This window comes from Nomascus leucogenys, chromosome 18 (assembly GCF_006542625.1).
Source record: "Nomascus leucogenys isolate Asia chromosome 18, Asia_NLE_v1, whole genome shotgun sequence".
Lineage (NCBI taxonomy): Eukaryota > Metazoa > Chordata > Mammalia > Primates > Hylobatidae > Nomascus > Nomascus leucogenys.
In genome coordinates this window covers 47278840-47299252 of record NC_044398.1, presented here as the reverse complement: position 1 = coordinate 47299252, position 20413 = coordinate 47278840, and the positions used below count along the sequence as shown (strand labels likewise).

General features: G+C 39.9%; 1 protein-coding gene and 1 pseudogene across 6 annotated transcripts in view; both read right to left on the bottom strand.

The window, feature by feature from the left end:
- The window catches only part of PARD3 (par-3 family cell polarity regulator), a 705675-nt gene that overhangs the window by 554313 nt on the left and 130949 nt on the right, over nt 1–20413 (bottom strand). The gene's annotated exons all lie outside the window — the stretch shown is intronic.
- On the bottom strand, nt 5230–8657 carry LOC115831266 (annotated as a pseudogene).

Sequence of the window (20413 nt, the reverse complement as noted above, 5' to 3'; positions counted from 1 at the left end):
CTCAAATGCCACTGGCTTCTTTCTCAAATCTGTCACTAAACAGTTCTATTATCTTCATATCGCCTGGTGCTCTAGACTTCAGTTTCTTCACCTGGCAATGCTTAGGCCAGATTCACTCTGGGACCTTTGCGGGAGGGAGTGAGGGCACCTGACTAGCCTCGATCCCATCCCACCACCACTGAAGATTCCGATTCAGCAAGTCCTGAGTGGTTTCTTGGGCATCTGTGGGGTGGGATGTGTGAGTGTGTGCACGTTTTAGAGTATCTATAAGCACCTAGTGAAACCATGGTTAAGAAATCCTACACTAAATGACAAAGTCAAATCAAGGTACAAGAATTCAGGATCCAATCCAATTCCATCCGTGAACAGTTGCAATCCCTTCCCTTGATCAAAGAACTTTGTTGTTGGTTTTGTTTATGCTTTCAATCTTGTTTTTAAGACACAAACAGGGAAGGAACTTGGATCATCATCAACCTGAAGTTGTGTGTAACTGGACCTCCCAGAAAAGACAATACATTCCTACCTCCTCATTTTACAACTGATTACTTTAGCAACACATTGGTGGCCATCAAGGTTTACTAAATTGAGAGCAGACCAACTCCAGAGTCATCGGACAGAGGCAGATGAGGTAGCATCTGGCTAGAGAGATGGCAGGCACCTGTCAATGGCTGCTCTTGCAAAAGTTACTGAGACTCACAGTAAGAATTACAGCCTTCAAATCAAAAGAAATAAGTGTTTAGGCTGCAACACATAGCATAAGACAGTTGCTATGAGACTTTGCCTGTGAATATAATTTCTGTTGCAATGTCATGGTTCCAATGGAAGTGGAGAAGCATTATAAAGAAATAGTTAACTGCTTTCTGCTTTTAAGAAATAGGTTTGAGTCAAGTAACCCAAACATATCAATAGATATTCTAACGACATAAAATGTTGATTTTGCTAGGGAAAAATAAAGTGATGCATGCAAGTCAAACTTTCACATTAAATAGGATGAATTTAAAACCTCCTTCCTCAAGTAATACATTCATCTAGGCCACAATGTTGAAATCTTAATTTTAAAAAAACTTTAAAATTCTTTGGCATTTCATATTAAAATATAGTGGTAAAAAACTAAGAAATCTTATATGCATCACAGCAATGAATACAATCTTTCAAACTGCAGAAGAAAATTAAAATCAAGAAAAATACCAAGGGGTTGCTATCACCATACAAGGCTACAAGATAAATTTAAACATCAAGAAAAGTAGGAACTGAAAGGGGTAAAATGCTTGCCAAAATAAGATTATATGTATTTCCACATCAGGGAGAATTGATTCTTTTCGCAGTTAATATAAGTTGTTCTATCTATTGCAAAGATCAGCATTAACTGTACAATCTGTACTTCCGCAAGATTTCAGAAGTAGCACTCCTAAGGTAAAAGAGAAGCAGGTCATGAATCACAAAAACATGCTTTACAGTTTTAAAGATATAACTCTAAGATTTACATATCACAGAAAACTGGGTTTAGTTACCTATGATTTTTATTCAAAAGGATAACCTTGGAGGCCAAGATGTGAGGATTGCTGGAAGACAGGCATTCAAGACCGGCCTGGGCAACATAGGGAGACCCCATCTGTACAAAAAGTAAAAAATTAGCCGGGTATGATGGTGCATGCCTGTCAGCTACTGGGAGGCTGAGGCAGAAGGATCACCCGAGCCCAGGAGTTCGAGGCTGCAGTGAGCCATGATCACGCTACTACACTCCCACCTGGGTGACAGAGGAGGATTCTGTTTTTTCAAAAAAGAATAACCTCTTCTCTCCCTTTCACAACTGCCATTAGTATTTATGTATAATTTTTATCTTTCTCACCCACATTTAAGATCGAGTACAACGCTGAAAACTTTTACAGCACAAATTAACATAAATTACAGTGCAGTTGGTTCACAACCCAAAAAGGTAAACAAAAAATTTACCACCAGCTGAGCACCCACTCATTCTAACGAAGCAGCTACAGTTTCCCGGGCAGTATGCTCCATTCATTCTGATCTTACAGAAACAGCTCCTCACTGTGATCATGTAATCATGTAACAGTTCTCAATATGTACCGTGTTTCCTAACTTTAACTGCATTATATCCACTTTGTATTCATAAACACATGAATGGCCCGGTGCATTGGCTCATGCCTGTAATCCTAGCACTTTGAGAGGCCAAGGCAGGAGGATTGCTTGAGGTCAGGAGTTCAAGGCTACAGTGAGCTATGATCACACTACTGCGCTCTAGCCTGGGCGACAGAGCGAGGCCCTATTTCTAAAAACACATAACGAGTACGCTCCTTGTAAGAAGAACTGTTGCCTTTCAGGAAATATGTATTAATCCTCTAACTATATGATCTATGTTTTTTTCTTCAAAATAAGCAATGGTTCCATGTTGATCCTCCTGTACTTTGACATCTGCTGCCTGCTTTACTTAGTATTATGAAGTGGCAAAAATTCTATCTGGAGTAAGGGATGTGGAATAAGGGTAAAGCTTAAAGACCTTGTCTTGCTTGTTTCTTTCTTGATTGAACTGTATTCAGCAGTCTTTTTTGTTGTTAATATCTCTAGGATGATAAATTCCATCCTCTCTCTCACCTACATGTACTTCATTTCTCTTGAACATCTAGGGCTTCAGTGATCTAAACTATTCTAGTCTTAAATCCAACCTTATCTCAGCATAGTTTAGACTTGGCTTCCGTTTCTGGAAAAAAAAAAATCTTCATGGAGAACCGGGAAGCACCGGAAGAATTAATGCTCAACATACTGCATGATATTTCCTTAAAAATAACTAAAGAGAACGTGCTTCAATCCAAATCAGGAATCTCTCTATCTAGGGAGAGCATGCTTTTGGGAGAAAGCTTATTTGCCACAGATTAAACTAAAGATAGCAAAAACTAAAGGTGTTTTTTGTTTTTCATTTTAAACTAATATCTTGAGTACTGTGATATGCACATTTTTACCTAGTTACATAAAGCTAAACTTAATTATTTCAAAAATTATAAGCTATCCTTGAAAATATGAATTGTATTTAAGTTTTGGAACCTCTCATTATTTGTTGTTGGTAAAGGAAGCCAGAACACACAATTTGCACAACACAAGAGTAACAAGAAATCAAGTTCCAGAATATTTTCATATTTACACAGGAAAGCAATGTCACAAACTTATCAAGAACACATTACTCCTTTAGGGCTGGGGTGACATTAGTAGCCAACACCACCTTTTCTGCTATGATTAGGAAACTAGTAATGAAGACAATCAACACAATACAAGTATCCACACATATATATTCTGTTTTCTATTTAGGAATCAAAGTTATTGTCTCTACTACAAACAAGAGACAGAGAAGAAAAGAGATCAAGACAGAGAGAGAGAAAGAGAGACAGGAAATTGAGACCAGTCTGGGCAACATGGTGAAACCCTATCTCTACTAAAAATACAAAAATTAGCCAGGCATAGTGACGCATGCCTGTGATCCCAGCTATGTGAGAGGCAGAAGACTCACTTGAACCCGGGAGGGAGAGGCTGCAGTGAGCCAAGATCGTGCCACTGCACTCCAGCGTGGAAGACAGAGCAAGACTCTGCATCAAAAAAAAAAAAAAAAACAGGAGGAGAGCTCTAATTCCCAACTTGTTACATATTCTTAGCAAGTAGTTTTCTAACACAGCACTTAGCCAGAACATAGGTATATTTTAATATTTTTTGATGAACAGTTTTGTACTCAAAATTATCCTGGCTATATCGGCATTTCCTCATTAACAAGAAGTAGCACTGTCTATTGTACAAAGAATGACTATAAAAAGCACCTCTCCACAAGACATCCCCACCAGCTCCTTGACAGTTTAACACTGCCACAGCAACACCTGAAAGTTACCACTTTTCTAGAAACATCAGAATAACCTGCCCCTTAATTTGCATTAATTAAAAGTGGGTATAAACATGACTGTAGAACTGCCCCTGAGCTGCCACCCTGCATTAACTGCCCAGCGGGTAGCCCCGCTCTGTGGAAGCAGTCACAGAGCTGTAACACTACAGCCTCAATAAAGCTGTTCTCTTCTACCACCTGCACGCTCTTGATTTTTTTTTCTTTTTTTTTGAGGCAAAGTTTCGCTCTGTTGCCCAGGCTGGAGTGCAGTGGCACAATCTCGGCTGACTGCAACCTCCATCTCCTGGGTTCAAGCGATTCTCCTGCCTCAGCCTCCCAAGTAGCTGGGATTACAGACGCCTGCCACCATGCCCAGCTGATTTTCATATTTTTAGTAGAGACAGGGTTTCACCATGTTGGCCAGGCTGGTCTCGAACTCCTGACCTAAGGTGATCCACCTGTCTCAGCCTCCCAAAGTGCTGGGATTACAGGCGTGAGCCACCGTGCCCAGCCCTCACTCTTGAATTCTTTCCTGAGCAAAGCCAAGAACCTTCCCGGTCTAAGCCCAATTTTGGGGCTTACCTGCCCTGCATCAATTTAACTATAATTCTACTGCAAGCCAATTTGAGTAGAACACAGAAAACTATAAAACAACACATCTTACTATGTTGTCTTCACACATGTATATGCACGTAATAGATATTATAAACCTCTAGATTGCTTAAATATAAAATCCACCCAATTTGCTTTGCTTCTTACCTTTTCTATCAAGGGGATTCACAATTACCTCCAGGCCTTACAAGATCAAGGCAGCGTTATTTTCAGTTGTGTCTTCTATTAATACTTCCTTGAAAAGAAAGTCTTTTTAACAGGTAAGCTATAATTTATATCTCTAATTTACAGCTTTTAAAGCTTTTTTGTTGAATTTTTAAAAATCATCTAACTTTCTGAGTTAGCATCATTGTTTTTCCGCTGTTAAGCAACTTTGTCAGATTGTATCATTCTGATGGACTTCTACATTCTGGCTGTTATTTTCTACATAATCAAAACCTAGAAGTCAGTATACAGATTCAGATATATAGATAATAATAACCTAGGTGTCAAAGAAAATGATTGAAGTCCATGAACCCAGTCATACAGACATCTGGATGCATGAATTTCAACCATTTACTTCAAAAACTATGTTCTACTTTTGCTGAGCCAGAAATTTCAATCATCTATGCTATAAACTGAACCTCTCACCCAGTGGGCTCAGAAAACTCCCCAATATATGATACTTCAGCTTCTCTTTTTTATTCCATTTAATACCCCAACTTTTTTTTTTGAGGAATGTGAACCCAAGTTTTATTTGTTCATTTCTTGCATTTAAAGTGCTCTTCAATGACATCCTTGGGCTGAGATTCCTTATAACTTCCATAGTCCTTAACTACTACACAACTTCAACCAACCTTTCTACAGGGCTTTCCCTCTGTCAGTATTACAGAGGCCCACCCATTCCCTAGTTTCTTGTTTTCATCAACCTTAATTAGGCTAATCTGGTGTTCAGCACATGGGCCTCCACCAACTTAACACACACACACACACACACACACACACACACGCTCATCACAGTTGGATACCGGCACACAAAGATGGGCTTGGTACTTGTCTAAAGCTCTGGCGGCTCCGCGAATCTCACGTGCTGGGCCAGCATGGACGAGAGTGGTCTTCAGCACTGCTTGTAAAGCAGTGTTAACAACTATCACACCGCCAGCAGCAATGCCCTCCTCAGCCACCAAGGCAGGCCACAGGTAATAAGTGAAGCCCCATCTTGAACGCACCCAAGCCTCCACCTCTATAACTCAACAGCAGCAGGGAAAAAGCATGGTCTCAATTCTCTTGACAAATCTCAGAGGTATTATACTCTTATTCCAACTACATCTCCCTCCCCAAAGAAACGCACACAAAACAATTTTAAAACTTATGTTTTCTATGGAAAACTTACCTCAAAGTGATGCACAAAACTGAAATTATACGGCTGCTTAAATGTCACATCCTGGCTCCTAGCAGGGAAACAAAATGCTCTGAAGAGGGGATGGTTCCTGCTTGAGGGGGAAAATGTCTGTCTTTCTTATTAGTGCTCCTTCTCACAATAAACAAATGATCTAGGAATTTTGTACAAGAAGTCTACATGATTCTTCATCTACCTGCAATGTCCCCATCCACACACATCCTCCAAAAGGCCACATCTCATCTTTAAGATGAAAAGTAATTCCATTTTACCTGCCAGCTTAGAACTTAATAATTTAAAGGCACGTTTACAAGGGCAGAACATCATCATTATCATCACTACCACTGGAACGACATGCAATTAGAAGTCGTTTAGGGAAGGAAGTTAGAAATGCTCGGCAGAATTTAATTAGACAAATTAGGTTTTGGCAGGGATCTCTAGGTCAACACCCTACTTCTATAAACAATGTCATGGGATTCTTAATGACAATACAAGGCACTCATTCTTAAATTCTCAATTGGCAAATACCAACACTTAGGCCACCACCCTCAGGTTCAAGGAGTTTTAAACTCTATGATTTTTCAAAAGGGAAGAGAAAAGATTCTGCCAACTGAATCAGCAACAATACTTTTAGGCAGTCTCTGAATTTCCTCATTCGTTTCTGGTATTACTTTCTGCATAGTCTACACGGAAGGTTTAATGTCTTAAAAACAGGTTTTATTCTGTGTCTTTACTCAAATTACATTAATTTGAAAAAATATTACATGGAAGAAAATCAGGTTTGCTGAAAATTCTTTACCAACAAACATCCAATATGGTGGCAGTTTCTGCTGGAGGAAGTATGTTACATATAAAATAGAGATTTGGAATGTCTTGGACTTGATTTATTTTCAGTATTTCAATGTTGTCCAATAAGGAAAATATAAGAAAGATGATTAAACTGGCCAGGCACAGTGGCTCACACCTATAATCCCAGAACCTTGGGAGGCTGAGGCAGGAGGACTGCTTGAGGCCACGAGTTTGCAACCAGCCTGGGAAACATAGTGAGACCTCCATATCTACAAAAAAAATAAAATTAACAGGGTGTGGTGGCACATGCCTGTGGTCTCAGCTACTTGAGAGGCTGAGGTGGGAGAACTGCTTCAGCCCAGGAGATTGAGACTACCAAGAGCTGTGATCATGCCATTGCACTCCAGCCTGGGCAACAGATCTAGACTCTGTCTCAAAAAAAAAAAAAAAAAAAAGAAACTAAAACTACAAGATTTAGCAGACATATGAGGACCAAAATAAGTGTAGAATTGATGACATATTAATTTTAAGTGTCTATTCTATAAACCATTAAGAGATATCCCCAAAACACACATCATTCATGAACTGGCCAGAATCAATATCACACATTTGAGCTGAATTTGTACTAAGAGGGAAAACAGTTCTGAAGCACCTATCTGTAATGCTGCAAGGCACCATTCTTCCCCGGGCAGGGGGACACAGATATCATGACTAACTCTCAATGGTTTCACAGCTCGAAAATCACTGTTCTAATGAAAGACCACTGGAGGGCACACATAACCCATGGCACTCATCCAAAAGTAAAAATAAAAAAGCACATTTTGTGTGCAGGGTAATCTTTACTTTTTATCTGTTATTGTTGTTTGGTAATTACAAACTAGCTCCAAAAATATCAACATTAAGAAAAGGAATCTTTATAACACTGTTAAAAGATCCACTATATATTGATTGTATAGCCTAAACTTACACAGTCATATATCCAGTAGCTTCAAAGAATTCTTTAAAAAATTTTAATTTATTTATTTATTTATTATTATTATTATTATTATTATTATTTTTTTTTTTTTTTTTTTTTTTTTTTTTTTTTTTTTTTGAGACAGGGTCTCACTCTGTCACCAAGGCTGGAATGCAGTGGTGCAATCTCGGCTCACTGCAGCCTCAACCTCCCCAGGCTCAGGCAATTCTCCCACCTCAGCCTCCAGAGTAGCTGGGCCTATAGGTGTGCAACACCATGCCTGGCTATTTTTGTATTTTTTGTAGAGACGGGGTCTCACCATGTTGCCCAGGCTGGTCTCAAACTTCTAGGTTCAAGTGATCCACCTCCTTCGGCCATTCGAAGTGCTGGGATTACAAGCACATACCACCATGCCTGGCCCAAAGTATTCTTCAGAAAAAATATTTTTAATTCCCAACAATGTACAGAACTGTGAAATTACAGAAACACTAATTTGCTTTTATTCCATTATTTTGTTATACATAAAAATCAATTAATCCTTTTTAGTGAGATGTTTGGGTAACATCAGGGTCTCCGTTAAAAACATGTTTTAGTAAAAGATTCCATATGAGTAGTAAGGATCTGCTAACATCACAACTTGTTAGTATTGCAGCCTATAGTAATTTAAACCCTTGCAATAAGTGAATAAACATAAACACTAATAAATAATAAGCATTCACAAATCTGATAGCACAGAAAATATCAGTATGATTTTGAAAACAGAAAAATGTTCAAAAATTAATCAGGAAACTTTTTCAAAATAATATTAAGGAATAAACACAAAGAGTAAGCATGACTTTCAATTCCCGCCCCAAACCAAAAAAATAAAAATTAAAGGGGTGTTTTAAGGAAGTTTCTGTACCAACCTGCCTTTTGCTGACTTCTGAAGTGGCTCTCTTGAGGTTCAGTGACCTTGAAAATCTTAGCGCCTTCACCGAATCCTTCCGAGAGGTCCCAGAAAAAGAGTAATACCTCTTTGCAGGTTTCCCCTTCGCTCTGTCTGCCATCTCAATCCATTAGGAAGATGAAATCCTCAATAGCATAGACTTCAAGACTAACTACAGAATAAAATGATCCCCAAATAAACAGTCCACCCAAAACCTAAATAAACAACCTGTTTTGCTCAGTCCTCAAGGAAAGGGCAAAACCTCAAGTAAAGGGTAAAAAATGGAAAGCAGGTGGAAAGTAGGGGAACACATTCCACCACCTAAGTAACCCCTCAATGGACGGCACAGACGGCATCCGGCAGTGTGGACTCCAGGTTCACCAGGGAAACCAGCTACGCCTCAACTGCACCAAATTAAAACTGCACTAGTCAAACAGGCCGGAGGTAGTTTGTCAAGAGTAAAACAGGGTGTAGCAAAACACCCTGGAGTCAGCAGGGTGTGAGAGCACACATCAGGTTCAAAGAAGTCTCTCAACGCATTCCTTGCCAAAATAGACAGAGGGCTACAGGATAGGATCAAATCACCACTCCTACTTCAAACCAGGGGCCCTCGGAGTGTGACTATTTTGTTAAGCTCTTTGAACACTCTCTTCTTCCAGTGAATGAAAAATGGAGTGATCGGATGCTCAAATACACACATTTTACTCACAGAAGTACAAAATAAAATAGTCACAAGCATTACGAATTAGGAGTCTGGAACGCCACCTCCCATGTCACAGAAAGAGGAGGGAGGGTGTTTTTATATCCTTTCAAAAGGCAACAGGAACATCTTTCCTTCATTTTATCTCAGGTCTCACTGAACTGAAGTTGAGCACGGGAACAGGTCATGAAAATAAGACAAGTCGTCTGTGCAGGAACAGGGATGGAACTGGAGGCCATTATCCTATGTGAAATCACCAAATCAGACACCGCATGTTTCACTTACAAGTGGAAGTCAAACAGTAGGTACATAGGGACACACAGAGCAGAATAACAGACACCGGAGACTCCAAGAGGTGGGAGAGTGTGAGGCGTGAAGACAGAAAATTACCTTCTGTGTACAATGTTCACCATTCAGGTGATGGATGCACTAAAAGCCCAGACTCCACCACTACCCAATATGAGCATGTAAGAAACCTGCACTTGTACTTTCTAAATATATAAAAATAAAAAAAAAAATTTAAAGAAAGAAAATAAAACATGAGAAAATGAAGAAATAGGTCTCTAAAGAAAGTACTGAATACTATGAATATCTGCAATACAATTATACTTATAATACTATTAACACTAGAGCCCCACAAAACGCAACGCTTTAGGACACCTACAAGCCTAACCCAAGGATTGAAAGATACAGTACATTCAGGCCAGTGTGACAGCTCATGCCTGTAATCCCAGCACTTTGGGAGGCCGAGGCGGGCTGATCACTTGAGGTAAGGAGTTCCAGACCAGCCTGGAAAACATGGTGAAATCCCATCTCTACTAAAAAATGAAAAAATTAGCCAGGTGTGGTGGTGGGAGCCTGTAATCCTAGCTACTCTGGAGGATGAGGCAGGAGATCACTTGAATCCAGGAGGTGGAGGTTGCAGTGAACCAATATCACGCCACTGCACTCCAGCCTGAGCAACGGAGTAAGACACTGCCTCAAAAAAAAAAAAAAAAAAAAAAATGAGAGGAGGGGAAGGGGAATGGGAAGGGGGAGGGGGAAAGATAAGAAAGAAAACGTTCAAGGTAACAAGAGGCATGGAATTACTTTTAAAAACACATACCAATCATTAAAGAAGCTACATAACCAAACAGCCTATGCCAGAAATATACAGCTGGTGAATAATATAAACACAGAAAATTTAAGGACAGCTGTATTTAACAGTGTTACACAATGCAATATTACTCAAAGTGTGGTCCCAGTCTGCATGAAGTACAGAAATAGAGTAAGCTTTTGAGAACATAGCAACTTGACTGAGTAATTTTATATCTGTTAACTGTAATAATAGCTAAAATAAAGGCCCATAAAACACAAGCCACTTTATCCTAGTAATTTATTTGCATTGTATTTTAAAAGTATTGTTCTGCCACAGGTTGGAGGAAAAAATAAAGTAAATCTAGTCCTTCACAGCGACAGTTTGAGAAGTAATTAGTTGTGTTAACTAAAGGTAGAAAGAATATTCAAGACTGCCTTTTTGGGGAGGGAGGGAAAGTTAGAACTAGCCCATCTGGAGGCTGACCTGAACACACCTCCTAATTTATCCAGCCTGAATATTCCCACCTACATATGGGACTTTTCTTGCTTTAAAAGTACATGGAATGCAGCTACACTAAGAAAAAAAGGATACAAAACTTTATATACCTTATAGAACATGGAACACCACTGTTGTAGCTGCAAATATTTTGCTAGCATTTTCCTTTATTATATATAATATATATCAAATATATAGCATTATATGTTATATATAATATACATGTATATAATTAGTTTTTTATATTTTTTATATATATATATATATATATATATATATATATATATTTTTTTTTTTTTTTTTTTTTTTTTTTTTTTAATTAAGACAAGGTCTCACTATGTTGCCCAGGCTGCCCTCGAACTCCTGGGCTCAAGCAGACCTCCCACTTCGGCCTCCCAAAGTGCTGAGAGATTATAGGCGTGAGCTACCAGCACTCCGCCAACATTTTATCTCCCCATTTTACAACAGATCCCTAAGGACAAGTGTTCTCTATTTACTTCAATCTCTCAAGTCCTGCCTAGAATGGAACAGATGCTCAATAAATATGTGAGGGCTAGATGAAAGAAAAGGATGCTGTTACAGAAATGCAACTGCAGTGTCATCTCAACCTCAAGTTCCCAGCAGCCAAGAGATCCCTGTTGACACTACCCAGAAGTGCTGATAACAAAATGCCTGATAGTGGACGGTCATCATTCAACTGCGCCCTTGAAAAGAAGTATCTCTTGACAATCTTTTGTAAGAAATTAAGTCAAGCAGTATACTACACATTCAGATGCAAGGAACTTCAGAATTCTGAAAGACAGAGTGCAGATTCTCTAATTCTCTTATTCCAAGGAATCTCTGATTTTATACTGTGTGCCTTTATTTTATATTAAATAAGCACTTTCCTGAATGGCAGTCAAATGCCATCAAACATCAAATGGTTATAGCTGTCGAGTTTCTTGCAGCTTTCTGAATCTGATTTAAGAACATATCTTAGAAACCATATGACAATTTATCTCATGTCTGAAGAGTCACTTCCCTTTGTGGTATTTCAAATTCAGCTGGTTATTTTTTTCTCAAAATTTAAATTTTATGTTACTCTCACCCGGATGTTTAGACACAGGAGAATTTGCGGAGTTCCCCTCCCACATTAGAGACTCTATTTCTTAATTTAAATTTATTGGTATTTTCCTTGACTGAGCACGGTGGCTCACAATTTGTAATCCCAACACTTTGGGAGGCTGAGGGGGGTGGATCACTTGAGGTCAGCAGTCCAAGACCGGTCTGGCCAACATGGTGAAACCCCGTCTCTACTAAACTACAAAAAAATTAGCCGGGCATGGTGGTGCACACCTGTAATCCCAGCTACTCAGGAAGCTGGGGCAGAAGAACTGCTTGAACCCGGGAGGTGGAGTTTGCCTTAATAATGTATTGAGAATCCTCAAATTCTAACATACAGAAAATGAACAACGTATTTCTTACAACAACTATCTCTGGGCACCAAGTATATACCATAAATTCATAGAAATAAAAAAATAAGTGAAACTGATTACCTACAGAAACTCATTTCATAACACAAATATCGAGGATAGCCTGGTTTGTTTGCTCGCTTGCTTGTTTTTAAATCCTCAGGCCAGGTGCAGTGACGCACACCTGTAATCTAAGCACTTTTGGGAGGCTGAGGCAGGAGGATCATTTGAGCCCGGGTGTTGGAGGCTGCACTGAGCTAGGATCATGTCACTGCACTCCAGCCTGGGTGACAGACCAAGACCCATCTTAAATAAACAAACAAACAAAAAGCCAGGCATGGTGATGCACATCTGCAGTCCAAGCTACTCAGGCGGCTGAGGTGGGAGCCCAGGAGATAGAGGTTGCAGAGATTGCATCACTGCACTCCAGCCTCGGTGACAGAGCGAGGGCCTGTCTCAAAGAAAAACAAAACAAAACCTTAGAAGCAGTTATTAAAAGAATGAAGAGCCTAATTTGACAATGGTGGTGGTGGTGGTGACGGTGGCCGACAACGGCAACCATAATCAACATTTCTTGGGACCTTATTTTTGCCGAGCACAAAACCTTAATGTGAATTCTAAGGCTTAATCTTAAACTTAACCTCATAATGAAATCATGTCCTTTGCAGCCACATAGATGGAACTGGAAGCCAACACCCTAAGTGAAATAACTGACACAGAAAGGTGAACACCGTGTATTCTCATTCATAAGTGGAAGCTAAACAATGGGCACACATGGTCATAAACATGGAAACAATGGACACTGGCAACTCCAAAAGTGGGAGGCGGGGAGGGAAGCAAGGCTTGCAAACCTATTTACCGGGTACTACATTCACAGTTTACGTGATGAGTTCACCAAGGCTCAAAGCCCATCATCACCCAATATACCTATGTAATATAACTACACATGTATGTCCTGAATCTGCAATTTAAAACAAACAAAAAACTCGTAAGATAGGTACTATGATTATACCCCATTTACAGATGGGAAAAATGAGGTAAGAGAAGTCAAGTAAAGACAGCGTGAAGCCGGGATTCAAATGCAGGCAGTGTGGCTCCACAACCCACCACATGAGATGCCCGGCACTTCCAAAGCAACAGAAAAGCACAGCACGGCACACTAAGTTATCAAGCCCCAGCCTGGGACTGGTGTAACTGAAAGAGTGAGAGCCTCTGTCCCCTGACTCACTGGGTGGCCCCAGATAAGCAAGGTCTGGAGGGCTTTCGCTAGAAGGACTGAGGCCCAGCCCAATCCTGTGCAGGCTGACCCCAAAGCTCCTACTGCTGGTGAGGACCCTCACTTCTCATGCAGGAGGCCTGGCCCCCTCCCGACTCCCTTTCACTAACACCTCACTGCTCTACCTGTACCATATCTGGGCCCTGTGCTCCCATGAATTGATGAACTGTAGCCAAACCAGTACCCACAAAACACTTAAATGTTGGGAAGTCATCCTTCTGAACTAGTTAGCCATTTAGTGCTCTGCTTGGCAGCAAATTTAAATATTTGCTTCTTTACACTCTAAAATAAGCTCACTTAGGAGGAAATGAATAAAGTCATCTAGTTAATGAAGTCAATTTATACAAGTTATTTCATTTCCAGGTTATCAAAATCTTTAAATCATTCAGTTCCTATGCCAATTCATACTAAAGTTCAAAAAAAGATGTTTCTATTCTAAGCTATATTTATAACTAAACCTAATGCTTCTTTCCTACTGGAATTAAGCAGAAGTAGAATATGGAGTGGACAGTGAAAACGAAAACAAAACAGTGAACCACACACACTGACCTCAGAGATGACCAGTACTGACACTTTTTGGTCTACCCCTCAAACTTTTTCCAATGTATATAATTATTTGCACTAAAGTTAGATTATATTTGGTACATTGTTTTAAACTGATTTTTAACAAATTTATATTGGATTCACAGACTCATCTATGGTTAGTTCCAAATATCCAGCTGCCTAACTAACAGCTCCAAGACACTCAAACTCACATAAGACAACACTGAACCTAATCTCCCATCCCCAGTCTGGCAACCTTGCAGCAGTCCCTACCTTGGTGAATGCCCCACCATCTCCACCCAGCCCAATCGCCATCAATTTCAACCTCCTTCCACAAAACCAGCAGGAGCCACACACTGCCTGCATTCGAATCCCAGTTCCAGAAAAACCTGCTGACTGGCCTCTCTGCCTTCCATGCTGCCTCCTCATTCATTCTTCACACAGCCACCAGGGGGATATTTCTCAAATGTAAACCTGATCACTTAACACCTGCTGGTCTTCCACTTACACATCTATAAGACTTTGCCTTGATCATATACACACACACACACACACACACAGTATAGTAGCACTAAGCCCAATGCCTGGTACATAATAGGTGCTCAGTAAACTGAATTACCTAAAAATATTAGTCTGATTTTCTTGCAAAGGAAATTATTCCATATGCTATCTTTTAAATTATTCACGCACTCCGGTTTGAAAAACTTATTAACCTTTGAGAGGGAGAGGGAGGCCACTTAGCTTTGATTCAATATTGAAACTAGGTTTTAATTTATTCCATTTAATCTTAATCTCAAGTATTCATCAAAAGACAGTAGGGTATGTATTGATGAATAAGTAAATTATTCCTTTTGATTAAGACAATAGAAAACACATTTCATAAGTTTTTCATCATACTGTTTTCTGTAAGTAGGATTTATGATAAGGTATGCCTTCAGAAAACACTGCTTCTTTAAAATGTGTATTTCCCCAAGATGGAAAGATTAAGATGCCTGCATTAAAAGCATGTTCTCCTGGGCTACATCCACTTCACCTGAAGGAAGGCAAGGAATTCAACAACTCACCTACCTGATCAGCAAAAAACAGTACACTGGTCACCATGTAACACCCTAGGCAGACATCATAATTCATGTTAACTTACGGAAATTAAGCCACAATGTGCACAAAGGAAAAAACTCAGAGTAAACCGGTGGCTGAAACATTCTAAGGGAGTTAACAACTTAATGCACGTGATTTCCGCAATCATTTTTATAATTATTATTATTATTATTATTTTGAGAAGGAGTCTCACTTTGTCGCCCAGGCTGGAGCACAGTGAGGCAATCTCAGCTCACTGCAACCTCCACCTCCTGGCCCTACACGATTCTCATGCCTCAGCCTCTCAAGTAACTGGGACGACAGGCGTGCATGACCAAACCTGGCTAATTTTTGTATTTTTAGTAGAGGCAGGGTTTCACCATGTTGGCCAGGCTGGTCTTGACCTCCTGACCTCAAATGATCCACCTGCCTCAGCCTCCCAAAGTGCTGGGATTACAGAGGTGAGCCACCATGCCCGGCCTTTCTGCAATCATTTTAAAATTCGAGGTAGTAATCATATGATGCCACATCCTAACAGAAATTAAACACATTTCTGAGATCCCCACCCTGCAACCCATCCCATTTTTGCATGTAAAACACTGAACTCAAATTAATTTCACATGTTTAGTAATAATTAAAATACTACTTACTTGAAATAAGAACACCTTAGTTATTTCAGGTATCACTGCTTTTCACTAACATATAATTTACTTGAATTCCTTAAGTGTGAACTACAATTGGTACAAATGTAGTATCTGAAGCCCTCCCTCATTTAATATGTCTTGTTTTTACAGCTTGTACCTCTGTGAAATGTTAAATTAGAATCTGGATAATAACTTACAACCTCGGTCCTTGTGCGTTTATTTTCCTATGGCTCTTTTCTGTCTTTTCACTACATACTCAAGTTGCTTTTAATATTTTGTATATTTTAATGTTAAAGGAAACTGGCCATAGTTGAAAATTCTATCTACCAAAGGCATTTCCTTAGGAAACTTCAGTATGTATTAATAAGAACTCCCTTTAAAAAAAAAAAAAAAAATAGGGCCAGGCATGGTAACTCACGCCTATAATCCCAGCACTTTGGGAGGCCAAGGCGGGTGGATGAACTGAGATCAGGAGTTCGAGATCAGCCTGGTCAACATGGTGAAACCCCATCTCTACTAAAAACACACACACAAAAAAATAGCCAGGCGTGGTGGTGGGCACTTGTAATTCCAGCTACTCGGGAGGCTGAGGCAGGAGAATTACCTGAACCTGGGGGAAGGAGGTTGCAGTGAACTGTGATCGCACCATTGCACTCCAGCCTGGGCAACAAGAGCAAAACTCCGTCTCAAAAAAAAAAAAAAAAACCAGGCCAGACATGGTGGCTCACACCTGTAACCCTAGCACTTTGGGAGGCTGAGGGTGGATCACTTGAGGTCAGGAGTTTGAGACCAGCTTGGCCAACATGGTGAAACCCCGTCTCTACTAAAAATACAAAAATTAGCTGGGCGTGGTGACAGGCACCTGTAATCCCAGTTACTTGGGAGGCTGAGGCAGAAGAATCGCTTGAACCCAAGAGGCAGAGGTTTCAGTGAGCCGAGACAGTGCCACTGCACTCCAGTCTAGGTGACAGAGCAATACTCTGTCTCAAAAAATAAAAATAAAAAAAATAATAAATTAGAAAATAAAAAATTATGAACTTTTTACATTAAAGCATGTTCCTTACCTGAAAATTCTGCAATACTTGTATTTCAAAAGCAAAAATTATTATAGCACATTTCAAAAATACCAATATAAAATGCCTAAAGGGGCAGTAATTTTATTACCATAAGAGGTACCAAAACAACATCAGTATGTAAGTTAGAGACTATACCCAGGGCAAAGGGGCTGGGGAAGGATGGAAATGTGCCCCTCTGCTAGCTTTTCCTCAGCACGTGGAATTGTTGCCAGCCTGTGATCCCCAATAAGTTTTTTAAAGTTTCTTCTTCTTCCCAACATTTTTCTAACAGAGGAACTGGCCAAATCATCCCCTGGAAAATCCCAAATTCTCTGATAAACATCAACAGGCTTAGCAGCCAGCAATCTCCGCCACAATCCTTCCCCATGCCTGGCTTCAGCATAAACGTGCAAACTCTTCAAACTGAGTTTACACAGCCACTCCATCCAAGACTTCCTCCACAAAGGTTAAGAAAGAGACAGTGCAAGGTATCTCACAGGGTCACCACCAAAACAGAACATACATGACATCATTCCTGCTCAAAGCAAAATTACATCCAAGAACGACAAAGGAAGTGCTTGATATTACATCTCTGAATCACGTTCAGCACCAAAGACAGTAAAAGATGACAACATGGGGAAGATCAGCAGACTTTCTCCCTGCTGATCACCCATAGAAAAGTGTACTTCCCTGCCACCTACCGACTCCACATGCCTGGTCAGTTACACCTGAAATCCTTTTTTTTTTTTTTTTTTTTTTTTTTTTTTTTGAGACAGGGTCTCGCTCTGCTGCCCAGGCTTAAGTAGAGCAGCGTGATCATGGCTCACTGCAGCCTCAACCTCACAGGCTCAATGCGATCCTCCCACCTCAGCCTTTGAGTAGCTGGGACTACAGGCCCACACCACTACACTCAGCTAATTTTAGTATTTTTTGTAGAAACAGTCTCGTTAGGTTGCCCAGGCTGGTCTCAAACTTCTGGGCTCAAGTTCTCCACCCTCTTTGGCTTCCCAAAGTGCTGGGATTACAGGCCTGAGCCATGGCGCCTGGCTCTGAAATCTGTGTTTATGCCCCTTACGATCAGTCTCAGGTGACTGGCCTGCGCAGGAACTGAATCCCAAGTATTTTTATTCTGTGATAAATTTGGAAAAATTATCCACATTTCTAAATTTGCTGTACTACCCACAGGGAACAAACGGGAGTGGCCTAGACCCTCTGTTGAGAACGAAGGGAAGGTCCTGAAATAATAAATGGCAAAGACCAAACCAGACAGAGATTCACACAAAATACAGCTTGTCCGTCAGGAAAGCTCACGTACACAAACGCATGACAGCTGCTCTAGACGGCGGTGAAGATAACATTAAACTGTTTCAGTTTTTCATAATTTGGCAAAATGTCAATTGAGAAAACTGAGACTGAGATGCTAAGAGTAAACACGACATCACTGTTCCCTTACTGGAAAGCAGAAACACAGAGAAAGGACAAACAAAACAAAGTACGTTTTTACACTCAAAGAGATCTAGAGTATTCTACACCTTAGAAAATCAAACCTACTCCAAGGGGCCAGGGCAATCTATAATAGTACCATTTGAACAAATTTGGGTAAATCCTGGAAATGAGAACTGTATAGGCACTAACAGAAAACTTCCTCAGTGCTGTGCTCTGAACGCTAATAATTAAAGGATAATGAGGAAAATCAGGGGTAATTAAGTACTTAACTTTAATTTTCTTTTGCTATCATTTAAAATATTGCCTCTTCCCCTCCATAAAAAATAAGTTTTTAATAACGTTACAAATTCACAACGACCAAGTATAAAATTTGCATCTTCAAGAGCATCTTCCCTACTACAGAGGCAGAGCCATTAAAGCTGTGGTTTCATAACTTAGTGAGCCTAAATAGCAGCAGGAGGGGGACTGTAAAATGCAGATGCCCAGGCCCCTTCAAGAGATCCTACTTCCCAGGCTAGGTATCTACATTTTCAACATGCATCCAGGGAATATTCACAAAACAGGACTTTTTTTTAGATACGTTATTATTTAAGAGAGGTATAATGCTTATTCTTTTTTCCTTAAACCAAAAAGCAAAACAAGTGTGAAAATCCTTACTCAGAGTAGCTGCCAAAAATAGTTGAAAACACTCCAGGATGATTAAATCAGGATCGAATGTCAGAGCCATGGAAAAGAGCCATGCGACCGACTGCATCACACAATCCCTCAGTCTGAATAATGCATCCAGCCATGCCTGTGAATCTGGGTGAATTACGAAAAACTGGGTGTTGTGAGTCTAAGCTACTAATCATATTTCTTACAGTTTCAACTTACAATGGGCACTTTAATCTAGGAGTGTCACTCAACAGTATTTAAATCAATTATGCATATATTTTAAAGTATTTCTGAACAAATAAAAAATGGCTTTAAAAGCTACTTCAGTCTACGGTATAAGATGCTCTAGCATTTTTCTATTTGGAAACTGATTTCAATCAACATGATATAAAATTGTCTAAAGTGTTATTTCACCTATTAATGTTTAAAATATTTTTCTCAGGTTAAAGGACATTCTAATTTGTATAGGAAATATGATAAAAGATTCTAGAAAATATATTTTTTATCATCAAATTTGCAGAAGGATACAAAATCTAAAATGTCGTTTATTAAGAATTGTGTAATTTTAATATGCCGCTATTTAAAAAGATCAAGCATAGTTTGCCTTTACTTGGTTTTGTGTATAATCTAACCAAGATTATACACAACTCATACACTAACTCATGCCTGTAGTCCCAGCACTTTGGGAGGCGGTTAAGGTTTGCTTGGTTTTGTGTATAATCTAACCAAGATTATACACAACTCATACACTAACTCATACCTGTAGTCCCAGCACTTTGGGAGGCGGTTAAGGGGGATGATGTTGTTTTGGATCTTTACTGAATAATGTGTTATTCAGCAACTGAAAGTTATGCACTCTTGTTTTGACACAATTAACAGTGGGCGATCTCAGCTCACTGCAACCTCCATCCCCTGGGTTCATGCAATTCTCCTGCCTCAGCCTCCCAAGTAGCTGGGATTACAGGCACATGCCACCACACCCAGCTAATTTTTGTATTTTTAGTAGAGGCGGGGTTTCGCCATGCTGGCCAGGCTCATCCTGATTTCCTGACCTCAAGTGATCTGCCCGCCTCAGCCTCCCAAAGTGCTGAGATTACAAGTGTGAGCCAGCATGCCCGGATGGCTTCACTGATTTTTATAACAGCCCAATGACTGCAGAATACATTATTTTCAAGTACTCATAAAACGTCCAGCAAAAAAGGCCATATGCTAGACCAAAAAATATGTCTCCATACATTTCAAAAGACTTTGCAAAAATCATTGTGCTGAACATCTACATCATGATGTTCTACTGGCTCCAAACATAAACTCTGAGGGCATCTAATGTCGGCTGGAGTGCAGGGGGACAAATGGAAACAGTAATTGGTACTGCGTAACCCTTCAGGCCTTACTACATTGTGCTGAACATAAATGAGTCCGTTGGGTTCAGCATGCTCAGAAGCACTGAGATCGTACAGC